General features: G+C 42.2%; 1 non-coding gene across 1 annotated transcript; it reads left to right on the top strand.

The window, feature by feature from the left end:
* The first annotated feature begins 22,641 nt into the window (after positions 1-22,641).
* LOC114105257 (U6 spliceosomal RNA) lies at positions 22,642-22,748 on the top strand. The gene has a single exon (XR_003584978.1). It is a non-coding gene; the product is annotated as a U6 spliceosomal RNA (small nuclear RNA).
* The last annotated feature ends 540 nt before the right edge of the window (positions 22,749-23,288 follow it).

Raw genomic sequence — 23,288 nt, 5'->3', positions numbered from 1 at the left:
GGTTGGTATTTACAGGTGGACGATTCTGCCCATGGAGAGGTGGCCGTCTCTCCACCATGTTTTAAGTCATCATTGTTTTAACAATAAAACCAGCCTCCCTTTCCCATGTGGAATTATATACGTGAGCAGAGTTCTTTAGTTCACATCACCTCATGCTTTTCAAGCAAAGCTGAGTTTTGAGACATTACCTGTTTGTGTGTATGCGCATGCGCGTGTTTTTCCCAAGCGTGACACAAGGCAATCTGTCATCCTGGCAATGAAGAATGAGTCTCATAGACAGCAAGATTGAGAAGCAGAAAGTCTCCTTGTGCTGTCATTCTGGGCTGATGACCTGGGGCTCCCTCACACGTCAAAACAGTCAGCGCTGACACTGGGGTCATGACCCAGTGAAGTGTTTCTGCAGCCGGCAGCAACGATGAGCTGGTCTGGAGTTGAGGCATGACTCTGTTTTTCCTTTCACAGGGAGCGACTCCTCTCCATGTACCAAAACCATACATGAGCCATCTGGAGCTCCTTAACCCCTCCCCCCAACATGGCGCACAGGAGGAAGACACAGTGATTCTTACCTTTACACAAAGGCAGCCTGTCCCTCCAATATTTCCAGAGGCACTGGGATCTTTCTTCTTCCCCTCCCTGTGCTTTCTGTTTCTTCCTCAAGTGAAATGTCCATTAGGCTAGAGGACTGGAAGGTGGTGTAGACTACAGATTAAGCCTACTGGCTGAAATCAGCCTACGGAGGTGACTAGCTGTAGGGCCTTGTGTGAGCTAACATCTCTGAGCTTCAGTTTTTTTCCTATCAATGTTAAAAAAAAGTGAACCATAGCACCACAGAGGGTGGCTGTGAAGTGAATGTGGTGGTCCTGTACAATTTTTATTAATACTCAAATACTTGTATAAATACAAGTGATGCATTGAGAAGGGTTAAGAATTTTTTTCTAAACCCCAATAAAAGCAATTTATGGAAGGAGAGAGCTTCGGGGCAGGTCTGGTTGGTGGGTGGGAGGAAAGCACTTAGTCTTCTCTGAGTCTGCCGGGTGACCTAATCAAATGGTGGTGTGGATCTTGTCACAAGCCACACTGATCATTATGATGCAGTGAAACTGGGATGGCCTGTGGCCTGCACAATAGACCTCAGTGTTTGGGCTCTGGGATGAAATTACTTGGTGGAAATCATGCTTTTGTCTCTGAAGTGTTCAGAGAGTCTTCAGATTGGCTGGCTTTTATTCTGCTTGTCTTTATAGACTGCTCAACTCTGAGAGGACCTAACAGAGGTGCAAGACCTGAGTGTGTGTGCGTGCACACACACATGGGGTATCTAGCCTGGTGACAGTAAGGGGCTCCATCCAGCATGGAGTCCAGCCTTCTACTTCTGTGTGTGGTCAGAAGGACATAGATCAGCAGCTATGATGAAAATATGGCTCCACATGGGCTATGAGAATGTGCATAAAGGAAGAAGGTGTTTCCCTGCTGCATGGTACTCAGAGGCTGTAGGTCTCTCTTGTCAAGGTCAGGTTCTCCTTCCTCCTCCCCATAACTCCAGGTCCTAACCACTGATAGGGCTGTGCTCTGCCTCAGCACTGCAGACCCAGGACTTGAGTGGGAGCCATGGAAGGCTTTGTGTGTGGGGAAACATCTCAGGCTGCTGGGGCTGAAGGCTCTGGTCTTCTAGAGCAGTGTTTGCTGATTGCCATGTGGCTGTGAGCCTCCTGGGAAGCTTGTTAGGAGGCAGGGTGTGCTTCAGGATCCAAGCTCCTGGATGGTTCCATGTTGCTGGTCCTGGGCCACAGGTGCAATAGGAGAGTCTAGGGCAGAGGGTCCCAAGGCGTGGTCCACCCATCATCATCACCATCAGCTCCTGGGAATTGGCTAGGGATGCAAATTCTTGGGTCTAATCCCAGATGTAATTTGACAGGAGCTGCAGAGGTGGGCCCAGCAAATCTGTATTTCAACAAGTTTTTCCCACCCCATGATTCTGATGTTTATTCAGGTTTAAGAACAGCTGGTCTGAGGAACAGGCCTAATTTACCATCCAGATGTCACCCACGTACTCTTTCTCAGAAATGACAGAGGGAAATCTGTAGAATATTCATGTATTTGTATTTGAATAGAAGGTTCCTGGAGCAAATCACAGTGTAGCACATTTTGACATCAGCTGTTCACACCTGGCTGTTTTCACTTGGTGAACAGCTGTGATAAAAGAAGAGGCCACAAAAAGTTTTTTTTTTTTTTAATTACAAAAGAAGTTCATGTTTAAAAATTCACACAAGACTGAATATCCTAAAGTAAGAAACAGTGAAGTTTCCCCCTCCCTCCTTCTCTCCCCATTTCCTGTGGGAAGTAACCATTGCTTATGATTTGACATGTAATATCAGAGATTTTCTTTGAACAATTATTAGTTTAGATAAGTATACTGTATGGAATCCATTTTAAAAAATAAAAATCATATTGCCTTACATTATTTGTAATATACTAAGATATCCATCCATCCATCGACATCCCATCCATCTGTCCTAACAGAACTCATAGAACCTTTACAATCTCCTGCGTGTTATGAACATCTTATATTCTAATATTGGGTCTTTGTCCCCCTCCTGAAATGGAAGCCCCCAATCCCTGAGAATTTTCTGGGTCACAGAAACATCTTTTGTTTTATTGAGGTGATTCTTGGTGGGTTCCTTAATGGGGGTTGGTCCGCAGAAAGATCAAGCCATGGTTTGAAGCCTGAATATTTCAGACTTATCCTCCAGCCTCTGGGAAGGGAAGAGAGCTGGAGACTGAGTTAATAATTGATCATGTCTATGTTAAGGGGCCTCTGGCACAATCCCTAAAGTACAGGGTTCAGAAAGCTTCCATGTTGGTGAGTACATCCACAAGCTAGAGGGTGGTGCACCCAGCTCCCTAGGGGCAGGAGCTTCTGGGAAGCTCCTGACTTCTCCCCATGCACCTCTTCTTCTGACTTCTCCCCATGCACCTCTTCTTCTGACTGTGCGGCTGTATGCTGAATCATATCCTTTATGATAAACCAATAAATGTGTTTTCCTGGCTTCTGTGAATTATCATGGCAAAATACTGATCATGAGGAGGAGTCAGGGGGACTCCCAATTTGTAGCCAAGTTAGACAGACGTATGGGTAACCTCGGGACCCACTGCTCTTGATTGTGGCCTGGAGTGGAGGAATCTTACAGGACTGAGCTTGCGGGATCTGCAGTAACTCCAAGTAGTTGGTATTATGATTGAATGATGGCTGCCTGGTTGGCATGTAGAGAGTAGGAGAATGGGTTAGTGTAGGGAAAACTCTTGGAATCAGAAGTAAAGTGAGAGTAAAGAAAAGCGAGGTCTTCCTTTTCAATACCATCCTCCCATCTGACAATTGGGCTTTACCCTCCTCCACGGGTATGTGGACATTTCTGAAAGCCTCAAGGCCTTGGGGACCTAGCTCTGTGTTCTCCCTGTGTTCGTGTGTCGTACCTGGCAGGGCCATTCTCCACAGTGTGCTCCCAGCAGGGACGGAACCAAGCCCGCCCTGCTGTATTAGTGGGGCTCAATCCCTCCACCAAGCCTCTTGGGCAGAAGGGTGACTCTTGCGAAGCATGGGTCTCTCCCCCTGCTTTTGTTCAAACCTGTTTCAATCTCTAGCTTGTCCCTGCATTCTATTTGGGAAAAGGCAAGCTGTTTCCTCCTTTTTCTGTGTGAGGGAACCAGTCAGTGGTCATTTCTTATCTTTTCCAGGTCATGAAACTGATGATCTGAGTTGGCCAGTGAGGCACCTAATCAAGGAGCCATGACAGTCCAGGTTCAGGTCCAGATCGCAGAGATTGCTCTAACTTGAACATACAGGCTTGAATACACTTTGTTGGGCAGGCCAGAGAAGAAGTTTCCAGCCCCACCCAGAACCACACTGCAGAATTAGACCATCAGGGGCTGCCGCCCTATTGGGGGCACAGGAAAGCCCAGGGTGGAAGGTCCCTTAGGGTGGAAGGCTATTTTTTAATTTCAAGGTCACTTTGGTATCTAGTTCTGGCCAGAAGATGTTCCTACTGAGCCTTTTTTGAAGGACAAACAAAGGACACATCAGCTGTAGGGCCACCTGCAACAGTCAAGCCAGCAACACGTGCCCACAGGAAAGCCACCTCGCCTGGACTTGCAGAGTTGTGTATTGTGTCTGGTGAATCCAGGTCACAGGCAGAGTCTGAATTCTAAGGGGGTCAGGGAGATGTTGTCCTGCCAACATCCTCCAGAGGGTGCAGCATGGTTTCCAGGGGGTCGGCTCTGTCTACTCCAGAGCAACAGAGAAAACAGGGATGAAACTATATTGGCTAAATAGTCCTCAATAGTTTTATCATAATTCCACAGCCACAGTGTTCTTAGGCCTGTTGTATTTAAATGCTTCTAGAACTTGGTGTTTAAACACATCTGTGTTACTTCTTGAGTTCAGAAGTTTACCAGGCTTTGTGAAAAGGAATATGTCCTTTTGTTTGTCCTTCACAAAAAGCTCAGTAGGGACATCTCCTGGCCAGAACTAGACACTGAAGCCAGAATTAGACAGGCAGTCAGTGTAGATAGGTAAATCGAGTCAGGTCGGATCTAGGAGGCCAATTTTGAGTGAGTCTGGGAAGTTGGAGACTATCCCCTAAGGGATCTTATCAAGAACCTGCCCCTGCTCCAACCTGTTGCCAAAATAACCAGTCCCAGGAATTTCCCCTTCCTACAAGGAGCTATAAGGTTGTTACTGTGTCCTGGTCTACTCCACCCTGCCCTTCCCCCTTCAGCCCACCTGTTTCTCACCTTTTGGCCATCCCACCAAGCATTCCTGGGCCTAGTCATATCCACAGGAAGGAGAAAGATAAGGAGGAAAGCAGGAGAGCAAAGGAAGCCTAGGACATATAAAAAGGGCAGAACACCTGGCTTCTTGGGATACCAGGATACCAGCTATGCCCCCTTCTCCCTTGCGGGAGAAGTCTGTGTTACCCCTTTTAAAATAAGCCCAGCTTCATATGCTTGCCACGGCGTGCTTCTCTAATGTTCAAACTTCAACCTTGAAAATAAAAAAATAGCCTTCCACTCTAAGTGACCTACAGTCTACTTGGGATTCACAGGAGCTGCCGGATAATAGTAACCATCACTACTGAGCAACTGTTATGTACAATTTAGTGACAACTCTGTACGTGTCATCTCATTTGTGCCTCAAAACAATTTTGCCAAATAAGGATTATTTATCCTTTTCACAGGTGAGCAATCTGAATTTTATTTATTTTTTTTATCATTATGTTTTTGGTACTGGGGATTGAACCCCAGGGCACTTAACCACTGAGCCACATCCCTAACCTTTTTTTTTTTTTGTATTTTATTTAGAGACAGAGTCTCCCTGAGTTGCTTAGGGCCTCACTAAGTTGCTGAGCCTGGGTTTGAACCTTCTATCCACCTGCCTCAGCCTCCTGAGTCACTGGGATTACAGGCATGCACCACTGCACCATTTAGCAATCTGAATTTTAAAGAGTTGGTAATTTGCCCATTGTCACAAATAGCACATGGCAGGGCTAGAATTTGAACCTGGAATTGGACAAATTCAATGTTGATTCTTTTTATTTCGTTGTTTTCTGTAATTGCCTAAGATTTAAGACACAATTACCAATCAGCCTAACTACATTTTTACAGATTTAAATCAGAGATTGGCAAATTATGGAATGTGGGTCAAATCCAGTCTGTCATCTATGTTTTTGAAGTTGCATGGAATGCAGATAGCTGTGCCTGCTTTTCTATGTGTCTATGTCTATGGCTGCTTTTGTGCTCCATAGACAAGGCTGAGTCATTGAGACCAAATGGCCTGCAAACCATGACAGACTCACCAGCTGGCTTTTTACAGAGTTTGCTCTGATATAAGCAATTTCAAATGGGCTTCTCTTCATCTCTTCATCTTTCCAGTAAAGGCATAACAAACTCATCATTAGAGGATTTACCATTTCATTGTGTGTTTGTAAGTTATCCCAAGCATGTGATTATATGAAGCAGGGAAGTCTTCAGTGCAAAGAGCATCTCTGGTAAATGTGTGCTAAGGACAAGCTCTGTGACCTTGGAGAAATTGCTTCATCTGCCTATTTCTATTTGTTCTTATTTATTCAGTCATTAATTAAAACTTTTTTTTTTCCTTTCTGGTACTGGGGATCAAACCCAGGGTGCTCTAACATTGAGCTATAACCTCCACCCTTTGTTTGTTTATTTATTTATTTGGTTCTGGGGATTTAACCCAGGGGAGTTTAACCACTGAGCCACATCTCCAGCCCCTGCCCACCTTTTTAAAAAATTTTGGGACAGGGTCTCACTAAGTTGCTTAGGACCTTGCTAAGTTGCTAAGGCTGGCTTTGAACTTGTGATTCTCTTGCCTCAGCCTCCAAAATTTCTAGGATTACAGGTGTATGCCATCATGCCCAGCTCCCAGCCCTTTTTATTTTTATGTTTATTTTGACACAGGGTCTGGATAAGTTGCCCAGGCTGCCCTTAATTTGTAATCCTCCTGCCTGGGATTACAGGTGAGCGCTACTGCACCCAGCTAATTAAAACTATTTATCGAACCGAGTGCCATGGTGTATGCCTGTAATCCCAGTGGCTCAGGAGGCTGAGGCAGGAGGATCCCAAGTTCAAAGCCAGTCTCAACAAAAGTGAGGTGCTAAGAACTCAGTGAGACCTTTCACCAGATGGAGGTAGACACAGAGTAAAAGTTTATAAAATGAAGATGACAGTAAGTGTCATGATGAGATAGAAAACAAGAAAGAGGCACAGGACATTTCCAGGCAGGGGGAGATGGTGTGTGAGGGGTTCTTCAATTTTAACTAAGGTGCTTACAGAAGCCTCAAGGAAAAGGTGATATTTGAGTAAAGACTGAAAGGAAGAAAAAAGAGGAAGTGGAAATTTGGAAGGAAGAACTTTCCAGTTGAGATGTGAGAAAGAACAAGACCCTGAGGCAAAATATATGTCTGGCATGGTGGGGAGCAGCAAGGAGGCCAGAGGGATTTGGGGCAGAAGAAACACAGAAGATCTAATGGGAGGCAGGTCCAAGGAGTGCTGGGAGGCCAGCAAATATGAGGTTCTATGAGTTATTATAAAGCCAAGGGAGAGCTTTTGAAGAAAGAAGGACATAACTGGACTTGTGTTTTCTTTTCTTTTTAAAAAATATTTTTAGTTATAGATGCACATGATGTATGATATTTTTATTTTTATTTATTTATTTTTATGTGGTGCTGAGGACCGAACCCAGTGCCTCACACATGATGGGCATGTGCTCTGCCACTGAGCCACAGTCCCAGACCTGGACTTATATATTCAATGGTCCACTTGGTACTGTGTTGAAAAGAGCCTTGGCCTGTGTGGGGAGGAGGCAGGTTGCAGCCATGCAAGCATCTGGGAGGCCACTGCAATAATCTAGGCGAGAGATCATGGTGGTTTACAGCAGGTGGTTGTGGTAAGTTGGTAAGATATGGTTGGAGACTGCACATATTTTTTTAAAATATTTATTTTATAGTTTTAGGTGGACACAATATCTTTATTTTATACTTATGTGGTACTGAGGATAGAACCCAGTGCCTCATGCATACTAGGCGAGCGCTCTGCCACTGAGCCACAACCCCCGCCTGAGACTGCACATATTTTGAAGGTATATTCAACAGGATTTCTTGATGACTGCATGTGGGGTATGAGGAAAATACAAGATTTTTGTGGATGCATCTGGAAGAATGAGGTTGTCCTTGCCTGAGATGGGAAGATAGCAGTTGGAACAGATTTTGGGGAAAGATGAAGACTTTGATTTTAGATGTGCTAAGTTTGAGATGACTGTTGGATGAGTGAGGATGTGGAACAGGTAGTTGGATGTGTCAGTTGGAATGCTTGCTATTGAGGCTATGGAGGGATGCTAGTTCTGGCAATGGATGGCTCAGTCTGGCTGTGACCAAGGAAGAGAGTGAGTGGCTGAAGTAGGGTGGAGGATGGGAGCCTGAGGACGGGAGAAAGATCACCCATGTGGATATTAAAATCACCAAGCATTTTGATGAGAATCCTGTTGGAGAAATGGGCAATGAATCAGGAGGAAAATTCTTAGAGAAAAGAGGGAAGAGATGTTGGGTAGGGGGCTCAGTAGTTGCTGTCACAAAGAGGGCTACTGGGTGAGAGCAACTTGATGACAAGATACCAAGCTGGGGAGAGGAAGTTTAGGGAAGAGGAAAGGTCTAGAAATGGCAGTGAGGAGCAGAAGACAGCTAACCCATCTCCAGTCCAGTGGCTTAAGAGATATGAGGAAGAAAATGTCCATCTTATAATTATTATTATTTTTGTGGTGTTGGGGATTGAACCCAGGGCCTTGTGCATTCAAGGCAAGCTCTCTACCAATGGAGCTATATCCCCAGCCCTTCATCTTATTTTTTTATTTGTTCTTTTTAGTTATACATGACAATAGAATTCATTTTGATATAATTAAACAAGCATGGAATAGATCTTATTCTAATTAGGACCCCATTCTTGTGGATGTACATGATGGTGAGATTCACTTTTGTGTATTCATATATGTACATGGGAAAATTATTTTGGATTAATTCCACTGTCTTTCCTTTTCCTATCCATCCTCCCTTCCCCTCATTCTCCATTGTCTAATACAAGTACCTGTATTCTTCCCTAGTCCCCCACCATTGTGAATTAGCATCCACATATCAGAAAAACATTTGGCCTTTGTTTCTTTGGGATTGGCTTATTCAGCTTAGCATGATATTCTCCAGCTCCATCCATTTACTTGCAAATGTCCTAATTTCACTCTTCTTTAAGGCTGAGTAATATTCCATTATATAATGATATTATATATATATAATGATATAATATATATATCTTTATCCATTCATCTGTTGAAGGGCACTTAGGTTGGTTCCATAGCTTAGCTATTGTAAATTGAGCTGCTATAAACCTTGATGTGGCTGTGTCACTGTAGTATGTTGATTTTTGCATTTCTCTAATTGTTAGAGATGATGGACATTTTAAAATATATTTGTTGACCATTCATATTTCTTCTTCTGAGAAGTGTATGTTCAGTTTTGCTGTCCATTTATTGATTGGGTCATTTGTCTTTTTTGGTGTTAAGTTTTTTGGTTCTTTATATATCCTGAAAATTAAAGTTCATCTTAAATGGATTCCAGGAGAAGCAGTGCCCTTAGGTTTTCATTGGAGGAAGAGGTGAAGGAAATGGGCCCAGAGGAGACAGTGAATAGAGGCAATTTGCTAAGGATGGGTTGTGTGACTGAGCAGGCACTGTGGAAGGATTTTAGAAGCTTGCAGTGAGTGATGGTAGAAGACAGGGGTCAGAAAAGGGAATATAAGGATGCTTGGAAGTCTTGGCTTGTGTGGCAGCTGAGGTAGCAGGGATAAAGGATCTGGTGATCGCAAGGTAAAGGGTGGTAGCCAGAGTTATGGGAGAAGGGAGGGTGAGGTGGTCTTGTTGGAGCATGCCGAATTCTGCCCACCCCGGCTCCTGCTAACAAAAGTGCCAAGGGTAGAGGGTGCAAGGTCTTTCTTGTGGTATATAGAGCTCCATCTCAGCTCTTGGAGTGGATGATGATTCCTCTTGACTTCTGCCAACAGAAGCACAGGGACCACAGAAAGGCACAGAAACACAGCTTTGGAAGAGCAAAGCTTTCTGGAAGATCTCTTGTGGGCTGCCGGAGCTGCTGGGGTAGCAGTAGAAGTTTATGGCTTCTCTTTTCAGTTTCTGTTGCTAAGATGCACCAATCAACTTTCCATCTCTCTTGCTCTCAGTTCAGATTTGGGCTTTTGAATGGACTGGCTGACAGAGTCAGTGGTACAAATGTGTTTCCTGAGGAATCATCAATCTGGATCGTGGGGCAAAGGTGGGGGAGTTCAAAGAGATGGGAGAATAATTGTGAATTGCGTGGACACTTGCCATAGCGTCTAATTCATTAAACTTGAGCTTCTATTCAATAAAATGGGGGTTAATGATATACTCATCTCATTCAGTTGAGGTGACAATGACATGGGGTAACATTCAGACCACTTTGAGTATAGTGGCTGGTATCCAGTTGTCACTTGCATACGTGTTAGCCCTTATTTTTATAATCATGAGATCTGATACTTTGTCGTCTTATGGAGCAATAGATTTGTGTGAATCATTCAGCTCAGAAGGAAACTGGAGACAGGGTGTGTGTGTGTGTGTGCATGTGTGTGCATGCTGGGCAGGATGAGGGCACTGGGTGCTGGCAAGGTCCCCAGCAGGACTCTGAGCAATGAATGCTGACATTTCAATGTGGCTTTGAAGTTCTGTACTTGGCTCTGAAGGGGCCACCTTGCATTTCTATTTGTTTTTTTATTGCTTTTATTGGGACAATTCTCCTATAGAAACTTTCTTGAATATGGGGACCCCTGATGGTTTGTGACTCATTCTCAGCTAATGCCAAGGGTCTTGGTTGGCCTTTGGGCATCATCTCCTGTGGCAACCCTTCTGCCTCCCTGGCCTTTACAGTTGACCTTGGCTAGCTGACTTTTGTCTGATTTCTTGCTTAATCTCTAACAGGACAGATCTTGGATGTGAGCAGTGATGCATTCACCCTCTGGACAAGAATTTTAGTTTGCACTTTCATTTAGTTACTTAGAATTTATTGGCTTATATATCTATCTGAGGGCTTGTGGATAAATGTGGGCCTGATACATAGGTGTAGCCTCTATTGTGTGCTTTAAAGAGATCATAAATGTATTGATGGAAGCTGTGTGATAAGAAAAATGAGGTTTGTGCTGGAATAATCTTAGTTCCCACTGAGAAACCCCAAGGATGCCTAAAAGTACCGAGTCTGTAATGTATTATTGAAGAGGAGACTATTCTAATTCAGATCACAGTGATTTGCAGCTACTGCAAGGTCATGGAGACCCTTTCTTTGATTGTCTCTGGATTGTCCTAGGGAGCAGAGAATGTTAAACTGTTGATATCCAATGCTGATTTTTTTTTCTTCTGATTTCTTGCTTTATTGCTGTGGATCTTGCTGTAAAACATGGATACAATTTGGAAGAAATAAACTGCTAGAGAATTGAACAGCAAAAACCCCAAGGCATTTTTTTGACATGAATCATAAATAAAACACAGTCGTAAGTCATAAAATATGTGACAGTCACAATTCTTCGAGTGTGTTAGTGATGACGTGATGTAATCAGCATCCTCCCATTTATCCTATCAGACAATAGACAGGCAACTGAGGACAGGTGTGTTATAATAGATGATTTTAAAAAGTTGATATTTTTATATTTACCTTTTAGTGATAGAAGTTCCTGAAGCTAAGTGAGTTTTCCTCATTTTTGTGATAAATGACAAGCCTACAATTATGTCTTATCAGCACTCTTGTTCAATTGCTATTGCTGTTGAAGAGAGCATGGAATATATTAGTTGGTCCTCTTAGACTATCATGGTGTTCTTTTACTTCATTCCCTCTGGTTTTAAAGGATTTCATGGCACAATATATACTTTATTACATTAAGTGTATTTTAAAGATGCACACTAAAATATTGCATGGTTGTTATGAAGTATTTTGATTCAATTTGCCTGATTCTTGGACCAGGACATTACAAAAAGTTATCTTAAGTTATCAGTTTGAATTGAAAAGAACAGTGTTACATTTTTTTGTTTGTTTTTAACTCTGCTGTAATTTTTTTTTTAATTATTTGTTTTAATTAGTTATACATGACAGTAGAATGCATTCATGCACTTTGATATATTATACATAGATGGGATATAATTTCTCATTTTTCTGAGTGTACATATTGCAAAATCATATTGGTCATGCAATCACATGTACACATACAGTAATAATGTCTGTTTCATTCTACTATCTTTCCTATCCCCACATCCCCTTCCCTCCCCTGTCATCACTTCTCTTTACCTAATCTAAGGTAATGCTATTCTTCCCTAGTGCAGCCCCCCACGCCCCCCTGCATCCCTCCCTTGCATCCCCCACTTTATTGGGAATTAGCATCGCATATTAGAGAAAACATTTGGCCTTCGGTTTTGTGGGGTTGGCTTATTTCGCTAGTAGATATTCTCCAACTCCATTCATTTACTGGCAAATGTCATAATTTCACTCTTCTTTAAAGCTGAGTAATATTCCATTGAGTATTATTATGTAGAGCAATTCATTAGGGTAAAGGGGACATAAGCATTGAACTTTGTGTAGGGAAAATATTTCAATTGTCACAAACTATAAAATGAAGTGCCATAGTCTACAATTAACCTACATTGAAAATCAATGGGCAAGTCTAGTTTATTCCCTATTCTCTGGCTCTTCATTGGGTCCTATTTCTCTGACCTGATCGGTCATCTATGCTGGTTCCTGGTGATTCAGAGAGCTCCCAGGACCTATGAAATAGCTTTCTCACAAGCCATCAAAGAGAAGGGACAATGTTTCTACTTGCACATTTGGTGTAGCCTCCAACCCTAGAATCTGGATGCCCTTCAGGAGTGGGCCAGGCTAGTTTTGATGTCCTTGTAAAACCTGGTGCATGTGCGGACTAGGGCTGTAGTAACCCAGGGAAGCAGCAATCACATAGCTCAGAAGAAGAAAACAAGGACTCCAAGTGCACCTCGGAGCAATCGCTCAGCTCTTATTTGTGTGATATTTGACATTCTTTCCCCCAGAGTCAGAATATCATAACTCCCATGGATTCCTTAGTATCTCTACAGAGAGCTTCAAGACAATTGTTTTTGTTTGTTCCAATCCGACCCTCTCACCTCCATGCCTTGTCCAGGCTCCTCCCTCTGCCTGGAATGACTTCCTCCCAGCCCTCTGGCTCCTTTCTCTGTGTCTTCCAGAACTTAGCCTAGAGCTCACCTCCCTTGGGCACTCTCTGAGCTCAGCCTGACTTTGGTGCTTTTGCTTAGAGGAGCTCAGTCCATAGTGGAGCTTTGGTTTGTACTTACCTCTCCTACCAGGCTATACACTGTTTTCATCATCCTTTTAAAAATTGCTTCTATTTGGCATTTAACACTTAATTCATCTTTATTTGATGTAAAGTGTGAGATAGGGATTTAACTTTATTATCCTGACATTATCTACAGAAGGATCCCCACCTTAAACTTTTCCTTAGCTGCACTGAGAAGATCACAACACACTCATTCAACGTGTATTGAGGCACTGCGTTGCTTGATGATCCTGGAGATGCAGAAATGAAAAAGACATCATTCCTCATTTTTTTAAAAAATATTTTTTTAGTTGTAGATGTACACAATATCTTCATTTTTATTTGTTTATTTGTATGTGGCCCTGAGGTTCAAACCCAAGGCCTTATGTGTGCGAGGCAAGCACTCTACCACTGAGCCACAACCCTAGCCCTCATTCCTCATTTCAAAGAAGCCTAAATTCTGTTTGAAAAGACATCAGTAAGCTGGATGCTGTGTTGCACAAATTTAATCACAGTGACTTGGCAGGTTGAGACAGGAGGATCACAAGTTCAAGGCCAGCCCGGGGAACTTAGTAACATACTGTCTCAAAATAAAAAATAAAAAGGGCTGGAGATGTAGCTTGGTGGTTGAGCACCCCTGGCTTCAATCCCCAGCATGGCAAAAAAAAAAAAAAAAAAAAAAAAAAAAAAGAAAGAAAAAGACATAAGTACAAACAAATAATCATCAGTTAGTTTAGATCACATGAAATTGTCGCCTATAAAGGTCAGGAATAGTTAAATATTGGCAACTTCACGTGGTTTAAACACAGCCTTAGGCTGTCTTTTTCTAAGTAGGGAGCTGTAGAAAACACACACACGTGGGTAGTTTATTTGGAGATGACTGTGCAGAGCAGTTGTCAGGGAGGCGCTGAGGGTGAGAATCGAAGGTGGGAAAACCAATACAAGGGGATGTTTTTGGAGCTGGCCACTGCTCAGCCATTGGCATCCAATCTCTGGTGCTGCTGAGGAGCTTTATGAAGTGTGACTGAGAACATGTTGCACAGGGGGAAGGGGGGACACGAGTGGCCCCAGAGGTGTTACCTCCCCTGCAGTTCTTCTGGGTGGCCCAGGTATGTGTCCAGTGGGTTTCTATGGGTGTTCCAGTCTGGGCATCAGAGAAGCCCAGGCGCAGGAAGTGAGAGGTAAACAGAGCGGCCGGACTCAGGAGCAGCCAGATGACAGCTGCATGAAGCTGGAGGCAGGGAGCCTGACACTGGTTGTGGCTGCAGAAAACTGGAGTCAGGGACGGGCTGGGAGGATATGGAGCGATGTTGGGTATAAATGACAGCCGTGGTGTGTCTAAGGAGGAATGGTGAATTCTGTGGACATTTGGCTGGGAGGGAGTAGGGCGTAGTGACAAGGGAAAGGATGGCCACCAGGGCTGGGCTTTAAGGACTCCTTGGCTCCCTCTGGTAGAGGGGCTGGGAATGGGCACTGCAGGTAGAGGGAGCACATGAGGGGACTTGCCAGCTGAAGATTAAAGCTCAGGAGGGATTTGGGGGTGGATGGGTGGAGAGATAAGCAGCTCTTAGACCAAGAAGCCATCTTGGAGGTGGATTAGGTATCCAGGACTGCTCAAACAAGGTACCACTCGATGGGTGGCTTGAACCACAGAAATGTATTGTCTCACGGTCTGAAGGATACAAGTCCAAGATCAGAGTGTGGGCAGGGTTGCTCCTTCTGAGAGCTGCCAGGGACATCTGTTCCCACCTCTCCCCAGTTTCTGGCAGTTCTGTCCACCTTCGGCCTTCCTTGGCTGTGGCAGGTCACCAAGGCCTTTGATTTCACATGGCCTTCTCCTGGGGTGTGTGTCTGTTTTCACATTTCCCCCTTTTCTAAGGAGTGCTGTTTCTTACACCTGGGCTCATTTCTCTAGCGAAGCTCCCCTGCGCCTTCAATGTGGCAGAGCAGGTACCTTGGGAATATTTTTTTTGACCAGAGTTTTTAGAAACTTTTGTTAAATATTTGAGTTTACCACAATTTCCAAGGCCAGATCACTCTGATTCAATTTTTTTCCTTGAATTTGCCATTAGCCTCTTTATTATTGGAATTTTTTTTTGGGGGGGGGAGAGAGAGAGAGAGAGAGAGAGAGAGAGAGAGAGAGAGAGAGAGAGGATGTGTGTGTGTGGTTAAGAAGGCACTAGTATTAATAAGATTGGGTCATATTAGGTACAGGAGAGCTACTTACTAAAGGGTTTAAAAGCAAAAGTAACCTGATAAATTAGTGTTTTTTTTCAAAGATTATTCTGAAATCAGGGTAAAGAAGAGAATTAAAGAAATCAAACCTAGAGGCTGGGACCGGGCAGATGACTCATGGCATTTATACAGGGAAGCAACCTGAGAGGGTGTCTGAGGCTTGTCTGCAAGGTAGAACCCTTGGGAGCTTAAAAAAAATACCTCAATGTTCAAGCCCTACCTCATACCAATTAGATCAATTAGGTCTCTGGAGGCAGGAGCCAGACCCTGGCACATTTTAAATTAAAGGTTCTCTAGGTGACTCCTGTGTGGGACCAAGGTTGTGATTCACTGATTTCAAATAAGGCAATGGGAAGGTCAGTGGCAGATAGGGTCAAGAGATATTAAGGAGGCAGAACCACAGGTCTTGGAGATTTATTTGATGAAAGAGTTGGGTAGAAAAAGAAAAGCCTTGAGTCTGGTGTATTGCTTCATGGGGCATTACTGTAGCTACTCAGTATATATTTTTAAATTTCTAAAGAATTAGAATATGCTGAGGTACACTAACAACAAAATTATATTAAATAAAACTAAATCTTTCTTTGATTCAGAAGACATTTTTGGGATCTGCCACAATGAGGTTTGTTATTAAACATTTTCCTAGATGTCCATGTGTAGAAGACAGTAGTTTATGTACCAAGCTAATGCCATCCCCTACTTTCTATGATATCATTTTAACCTACAATAATGTCCCCATCAGAAACCTTTAATGAACCACCGCTATTTACATAATAATTTCCATATTTCTTGCCTGGAGTTCTGGACTTAATGCTTCTACCCATCCCCTAAATAAACCCACTGCTCAATCAATTTTCTGTGGGTTTTAGAACATTTCACTGTAATAATTAGTATCAATATTGGGTGTGTAATATGCACCTGATGCTGTTCTAGGCATTTAATGCTATGGTCTTTCTAGTGCTCACAATCATACAGTGTGGTTGCCTTCACTGTCTAAATATGCAAAAGTTTAGGCTCAGTCATGTAATATACTTTGCTTTAGTTTTCACAGATAGTAAACTGCAGAATTTAGAGATGGAATTTGAACCCTTGACTATAGCCCATGTCACTTTCACCATATGATACTATGCCTTTCAGCTTTGCCAATTTGCATATATTGTCATTTATTTATGATATGGCTCTCCCCCAGGGGTGTGCTGATAAATGTTTAATAACTGGCTTTCTCATTGTAGTTCTAACATGAATATTGGTTGACATTTTTATTTACATCAATGAGCATGTCAAACTTCACTGTTTATCAGTGATGTGAGGGACTTTTTGCTGAATCAGATAATAATTTTCAAGTTGTAGAAGAAAATTTCCTCAGTGCTTTGGTATCATTCACAATGTATATTTGTATGTATGTATGTATCTATCCATTTGTCTATCTATCTATCTATCTATCTCCCCTTGCTGTTCTGGTGCTAGGGATTCAACTTGGGGTCCTACACATGCCAGGCAAATGCTCATCACTGAGCTATATCCCCAGCCCTGACCCATGTATTTTTAAGTTTAGGCTGTATTATTACTATTTTTACATTACTTTCTTAAGTCTTAATAGTCCTCAGTCAATTGAACATTTAATCAGTCTCTGCCTTGTAGTGTCAGCAGAATTTTGTTGTATAAATAGTCCTACCATGAAGTCAAGGAGAGATGGGCAATAACACACTCTTATATAGTATTTCACCATAGAGATTCAATAGTTAAAAATAATGTTAAGAATAGATAACAGTAAACTATGGTAGAAGAATTAGGAAGTGATGAGATCTGAGTATTTATTACCTTTTAAAATATAATTTATTTCTCTTTGACTTTTTACAAATTAATTTTTAATAGTCACCATCTTTAACAAATGGCTTACAACATTCCTGAAGATGGAGCAACCAGCTCTCTGGAGCACAAATTGGCTCTGGCACACTGCTATATTGTGCTTCCTCTCTACTGACCCCGATTCTACCCAATCTTCAGGGTCTAGCCATAACTCCAACTAGATAGAATATGTACCCAGTACACCATCAGGTCTGGCTTTCCATAAATCCTTCAACCCTTTTAGCTTCGATCAGTCCTTAGTACCTACATTTTCACTCAATATGGTCTTTTGGTTTAGTCAGTCTGCATCTTAGTCAGTGTTTTGCTGCTGATAATAAAAATACCTGAGACCAGGTAATTTATAAAGAATAGAAGATTATTTAGCTCATGGTTCTGGAGGCTGGGAAATCTGAGAGCATAGTGCTGGCATCTGGTGAGAGTGTTTTGCTGCTTATGATGAAGGATATCACATGGTCAGAAAGAGCAAATGGTAGCTCAGGTTTCCCTTTCTCTACTTACAAAGCCACTGATGCAGTTTGGGATCCACTCCCATGATCTGTTTGATTGTAATTACTTCCCATTGACTACACCTCCAAATCCCATCAACACATGAATTTGGGAATCAAACTTCTAACGTGAACTTTGGGGGACATAGCAATTGCCTCGTAACCTTTGTTCATTCACAATTTCTTTTCATCTCCTGTTGCACAGGTTGGTCTTCAACTCCTGAGCTTCAGGAATCCTCCCACCTCAGCCTCCTGAGTAGCTGGGACTCCAGTTGTGCCCAACCAGGCCTGTCTGCCTTTGTGCCTTCTGACCTCATCTTCACACGTTAGGTACTTAACATCATGCTGTTGATCTATTTGTTTTTTGGATAAATTTCTCATCTGTAGTTGTAAAATTTCATTTGTCTCCAGCTCATAAAGTTGAGCACAGAAACACCAATCTGTTTCTAGGAGAAGGAAGTTTATTATGTTTGCATAGCTCAGACTCCACTGACTTGGGGGCTGCAAAACTTGCTCAGCATGACCTTGGTATAGGCTGTTCACATCTCCAGGCTCTCTCTCTTTGAAAAGACCATCTTTGGCTCTCAGAGCCCTGGCAGCCCACATCCAAGCATCATTAATGTTCAGCATTGCTTGCCTCCCCTGAGTCACCTCGTCCTTTCCTTATGCGGGAGCTCTGTCTACCTGTTGAATTTTGAATGAAAACCCAATGGACAGAAGCTCTGCCCTGAATTCTATATTTTGTTCCTTGCTGAGCTTCCATGAATATAAAATACCAGCACAAAGGGGAGAGTCAGCAGGTGGAGATCAACACTATCCATATTTAATGGAAAGGGAGTCGGAGTTCATAGATGGGAAAACTGAGTGAGAAGAAGGCCAAGTTCAATAACTTGCTCATGCTTACTGAGTGAGCTTCTAGCAAAAATGGAATAAATATCTTATGAAAAACATTCATGATTTGTGTTTTAAAATAGGACCATCATTTCAATGCCTAAATGGGAAAAAAAATGAACAAGAATGTGATTAAATAGCAATTGGCTATAAGGAAATTTTCCTCATTTACAATGGAGGACAAAAGTGAGGACAGGGCCCAGAATCTGGAGTTCTCTGACTTGGTTGGCCCAGACTCCACTGTCCCCCATTCTCCTTCCTTGAAAGGAAGACACTGAAATGCCCCAATCTCTACTCTCCATTAGAAAGTCAAGGGTTGCAAGACAGAGGGGCCTGGAGCCTGAAGCATTGTCTCTCCCTACCTGTCCCCAAGTGTTCTGGCACATGGCTCCCACAGAGGCCCTAGGTAATTCTCTTCCAGTAACAGCAAGCCCCAGTGCAATTTCTTCCTTTGCACCAGTGTCTTTGGATGTCTTACTGAGCGAAGTCCTCCTGTGGCAACACGATCAGTAGCAGTAACCTCACTCACAGCATCTGCAGCTCTGACTGGCTTGTGTTTCTAAAAACCCTCTTTGGGGCCCCCAGGATCTTTCTGTGTCTCTCATCTCATTCAACAGGTGCCGGGTCTCTCTGTAGCTGGGCAACCATCAACACTCTTTCAGCTTGAAATATATAAATGCGTATGTTCTTAAAATAACCAAATCAACAGGGCTGGGTGTGTAGCTCATTGGTAGAGTACTTACCTGGCAAGTGTGAAGCCCTGGGTTCAATCTTCAAAACGGCCAAGAAATCAAACAAAACCACAAAAAAACAACAGAGAACAATTACATCGACAAATAAAGCACGGAGTTCTCCTGTGTGCCTATTTCTATTCACACATACTTCTTTTGCACAGGATAGAAAAGCATCAATGAATATCCCAACTCAGAAAAATCTAGCAATCTAGCAAGTTCTTAACCTACCTTCAGTGAGACTGTGAGTTGCATTCTTGTTCTCACACCTGCTTGCTTGCTGTGGTTGAAACATTCATTCAGCCACTCACCTTATGTTCACTGAGCACTGACTATGTACCTGGCACCATGGCATCAGAATTGGATCCAGAACTGCTGTGCAAGGTGCTCATTGTCAAGTAGTAATAACAATAATGGCAATTACTATGGAATGTTTAGTATGTGCCATTTCTCAATAGCATGAGGTAAAACTATTACTCTCCCCATTTTACAGATGAGAAAACCAAGGCACAGAGAGGTCAAGTTCTCATGTCCAAACATGTGAATGAATGATTACTGTTTCATGTAGTTGCCCCAGGATGCAGGGAAATTGCTTGTGCAAAGAAGGAACTCAAGAGCAGTGTGATTCAAACCTGATTCAAATCTAACCTGCCTAATCCTTCACATCCTGATCCCTAATTCCAGGATTTTCCAGGAATAATTTAATTTTAAAAAGAATGACTACTTGCTTTAAAGAGATACTCACTATTGAAAGGCAGGACCAATACAAACAAAGCATTCGTTTCAAATGGAAAAAATGTTCAGTTTTAGGGTTAGCCCTTAATTTACACGTGTCTTCTAGTGCTTCTGGCAAAACCTCAGCTGCATTCCTGGAGAAATGCTCAGGGCCAGGAAGATCTGTGATTGCTTAGGAATTCTCAGGGAATCTCTTCAAAATCGAGAAGAGACACACAGAGTCAATTTCCTCCCCCTGAAAAAAGGTGTGAAGCACAGAAGGGAGGATCTTGACACAGCAAAGCTGCTCTGGCCCTGTGGTGTCTGCTGAACTCCCCCTCCACTGAGCTCGCTCTGGTGGCCTTATGAATGAGAAGCCACACCAGGTTTCTTTTTGATCTTTTGAGAACTGAAAGGGCATTGGAACCTCAATCATATGACCTACAGTTTGAGACGCTTAATGAATACACAGTCAGGCTATAGCCACACGATACTAAATCTCCCATCAGCTCTATCAATTTAGAGAAGAAGAAGAAGAAAATCAATACGGTGCACCCCTGCTCCAGGTTTTATGGGATTAAAAGAAGTCCCGAGACTGACATGTTTAGCTATTAGTTTTGTTGTCCTGTAGAGGCCGCCCTGGATTGGCTGCCTTCTGTTGAACTCTGCTTTGGTGATCAGCTAAGAATACTGCTGTGGAGAGGGCTGAACCCTCTCTGTCTCCACAGCAGTTTGGGGCATGACAGAAGTTTTCCTATTAGCAAGAACAGAGGACAATGCCAAATGGAAGCAGCCTAACGAGCTACTGACAGTGATTCTACACTTAATCTCTACAAGAAAAAGCTCAGACGCCACTGTGTTTTTGCAAAGCAGTGATTCTTTGTTGATGTCTTCCTAACCATAGTTTTCCTACCCATGAAGAAATAGTTACAGTTAATCTCCTTCAATGATAAAAAGCATTTAATAAAAAATATCTTGTTTGATGCTAAGAGATTTGGGGGTGAGGGGGCTTTGTCAATCTGTTCCAACTCAGGTATGAACCATCATCTAGTTTGGACTCTCAAAGTGCTTTTATAGCCTCTTCCAGATCATGAGGCCTGTTCACATATATTATGCTGTTTTATTTTGGAAACAACTTAGTGAGGTGCTTATGTTTCTGGGTTTTAAGATAAGACCTGATGCTCAAAGGCTAGGTGTTTTATTTTAGCCTCTTAATTGTGAAAACTAGAACTGGAATTCATTTTTTCTGTGTAGCATGTATAGATACACAAACATGTTTTTTGTATCATACATTTCAGCTTTTATTATACTCTAGAATTGGATTTGTTTTATTGCTTAGGATGTTTTTTTCTTCTCTGAAGATTTCCTTATGTACATGTGACCTCTTCAACAAGATTTAATACTCTCTGGGAGTAGGAATCATGTCCCATGTAGGAATGACAAAGCAGTGACACCTATGGTGTGGGGAATGGAACTAGACCCTGAGTCCAGAGGCTGAGGTTTAGCCTTGATGACATCACAAACCGGTTCTGTGACAAAAGGCAAGTTGCTCACCCTTTCTGTGCCTGTGACTACCAACACTCTAGGGACAATAATGAAAGCCCATTGAGACAATACAATGTTTAATAAACACACAATATATTAAATAAATAATTCTAAGAAGTGGAAACTCCATAAGCACATAAGAAGTATCATTTGTTAACACTGTGTGTGTGTGTGTGTGTGTGTGTGTGTGTGTGTGGTACTGGGAGTTGAACCCAGAGGTGCTCCAACACTGAGCTATTATTTCCAGCCCTTTTTAAATTGTTAGAAATTTGATACAAGGTCTCACTAAGATGCTCAGCCTGGTCTTGAACTTGTGATCCTCCTGCCTCAGCCTCCCAAATTGCTGGGATTACAGGTATGTGGCTCCAGGCCCAGCAACATTTTTTTTCACTCCAGCAAATTTAAAACATATTCAGAAGTGGGGGTGATAGTATAATGAGCCATCCATACTTGTCACCTAGCTTCAACAAAGATTGTCAGGGGTCAACCTATTTTACTTTACCCCTATCCATTCCCAGTCACCCCTTGTTACTTGGAAGCAAATCTGAGACACATCTACATTTATGTCCTACAGCTGCCCTAACAAACTACCACAGATTGGTTTGCTTACCACCACAGAAATTTATTCTCCCCTGAGCACGTGTGAGAACCTGGGTTTGATACTGAGCACCCCCCCCCACCCAATCTTCCTAATTCTAAAAATTAAACTTGAAAAATTCTGACTGCTTTTTGCAGCACTAAGGAAAAGTCTTCCAAAGCTCACTCTGACCTTTGTGTGCTGGTTTTCCTTCCCTTTAGAGCAGTACAACTTTCGTATTCATGTGTCTTCCCCGTGTCTCTGTGTTGTGTCTTCTCTTCTTTTAGGACAGCAATGGTATTGGATTAAAGACCATCCTACTTTAGTATGACCTCATCTTAACTAATTGCATCTGTAATGACCTTAAATAAAAACACATTCTAAGGATTCAAAAGAATGTGAATTTTAGGGAGATCCCTTTCAGAGCTGGAAATATGTCTCTATGTTCCTCTAAAAGATAAAGACTATTAAAATAAAAAACAATACAATGTTAACATCTCTATAAAATATGAATAAGTCTTTGATATCGTCAGACATCTTGTCAGATTTTTTCCAAGTTTTCCTGAAAACTTTTCTGTCCACATTATTTGATATATGTCCTAAAGATCTTTTAATCTATATCACGTTGAGTTTTGTTTCTTTTCTTGCAATTTTTAAAAACTGAATAAACGCGCTCGCTTCGGCAGCACATATACTAAAATTGGAACGATACGGAGAAGATTAGCATGGCCCCTGCACAAGGATGACACGCAAATTCGTGAAGTGTTCCATATTTTTAAAGATATTGTATCCATCTACAACTAAAAAATAAATATTAAAAAAAAACTGAATGAACTAGATTTTTCATCTTACAGTTTCCAATTTGAATTTTGCTGCTTGATTTTAAGTGATGTCCTCTCCAGGTGATCAATGGGATTTAAAAAAATCATATGAACTCATGGATTTAATAATATTTGTTGTGCTTCAATCCATTTGGAATATCAGCCTGTTAATACTCAAATAGTCCTGTCTTTAGCCAATTGGGTCCTCAAGTTGAATCCTGAGGGGTTTCATTGTTGTTTTTGTTTGTTTCTGACACAGTTCCAATAAATCTTTTGTATCTTCCTTGATTTCTGGCGTAACAAAATGTTTAGGCTTATCTTATACATTTCCTGCCCCAAATCTGGACTCTGCCATATCTTTAAGAAACTCTGGTTTCTTTTAGTGAGAAGATATTTAGGAACCATAATCTAGGCAGTAGGTGTGCTCAGTATACTGGGTAAGTCACTGCTTTCAGTCCTTGTCAATAGACAGAGGTCAGGATGTCTTTTTTTTTTT

The sequence above is a fragment of the Marmota flaviventris genome, chromosome 5 (genome assembly GCF_047511675.1).
Source record: "Marmota flaviventris isolate mMarFla1 chromosome 5, mMarFla1.hap1, whole genome shotgun sequence".
In the NCBI taxonomy this organism is placed as follows: Eukaryota; Metazoa; Chordata; class Mammalia; order Rodentia; family Sciuridae; genus Marmota; species Marmota flaviventris.
This window is presented reverse-complemented; position numbering and strand designations above follow the sequence as displayed.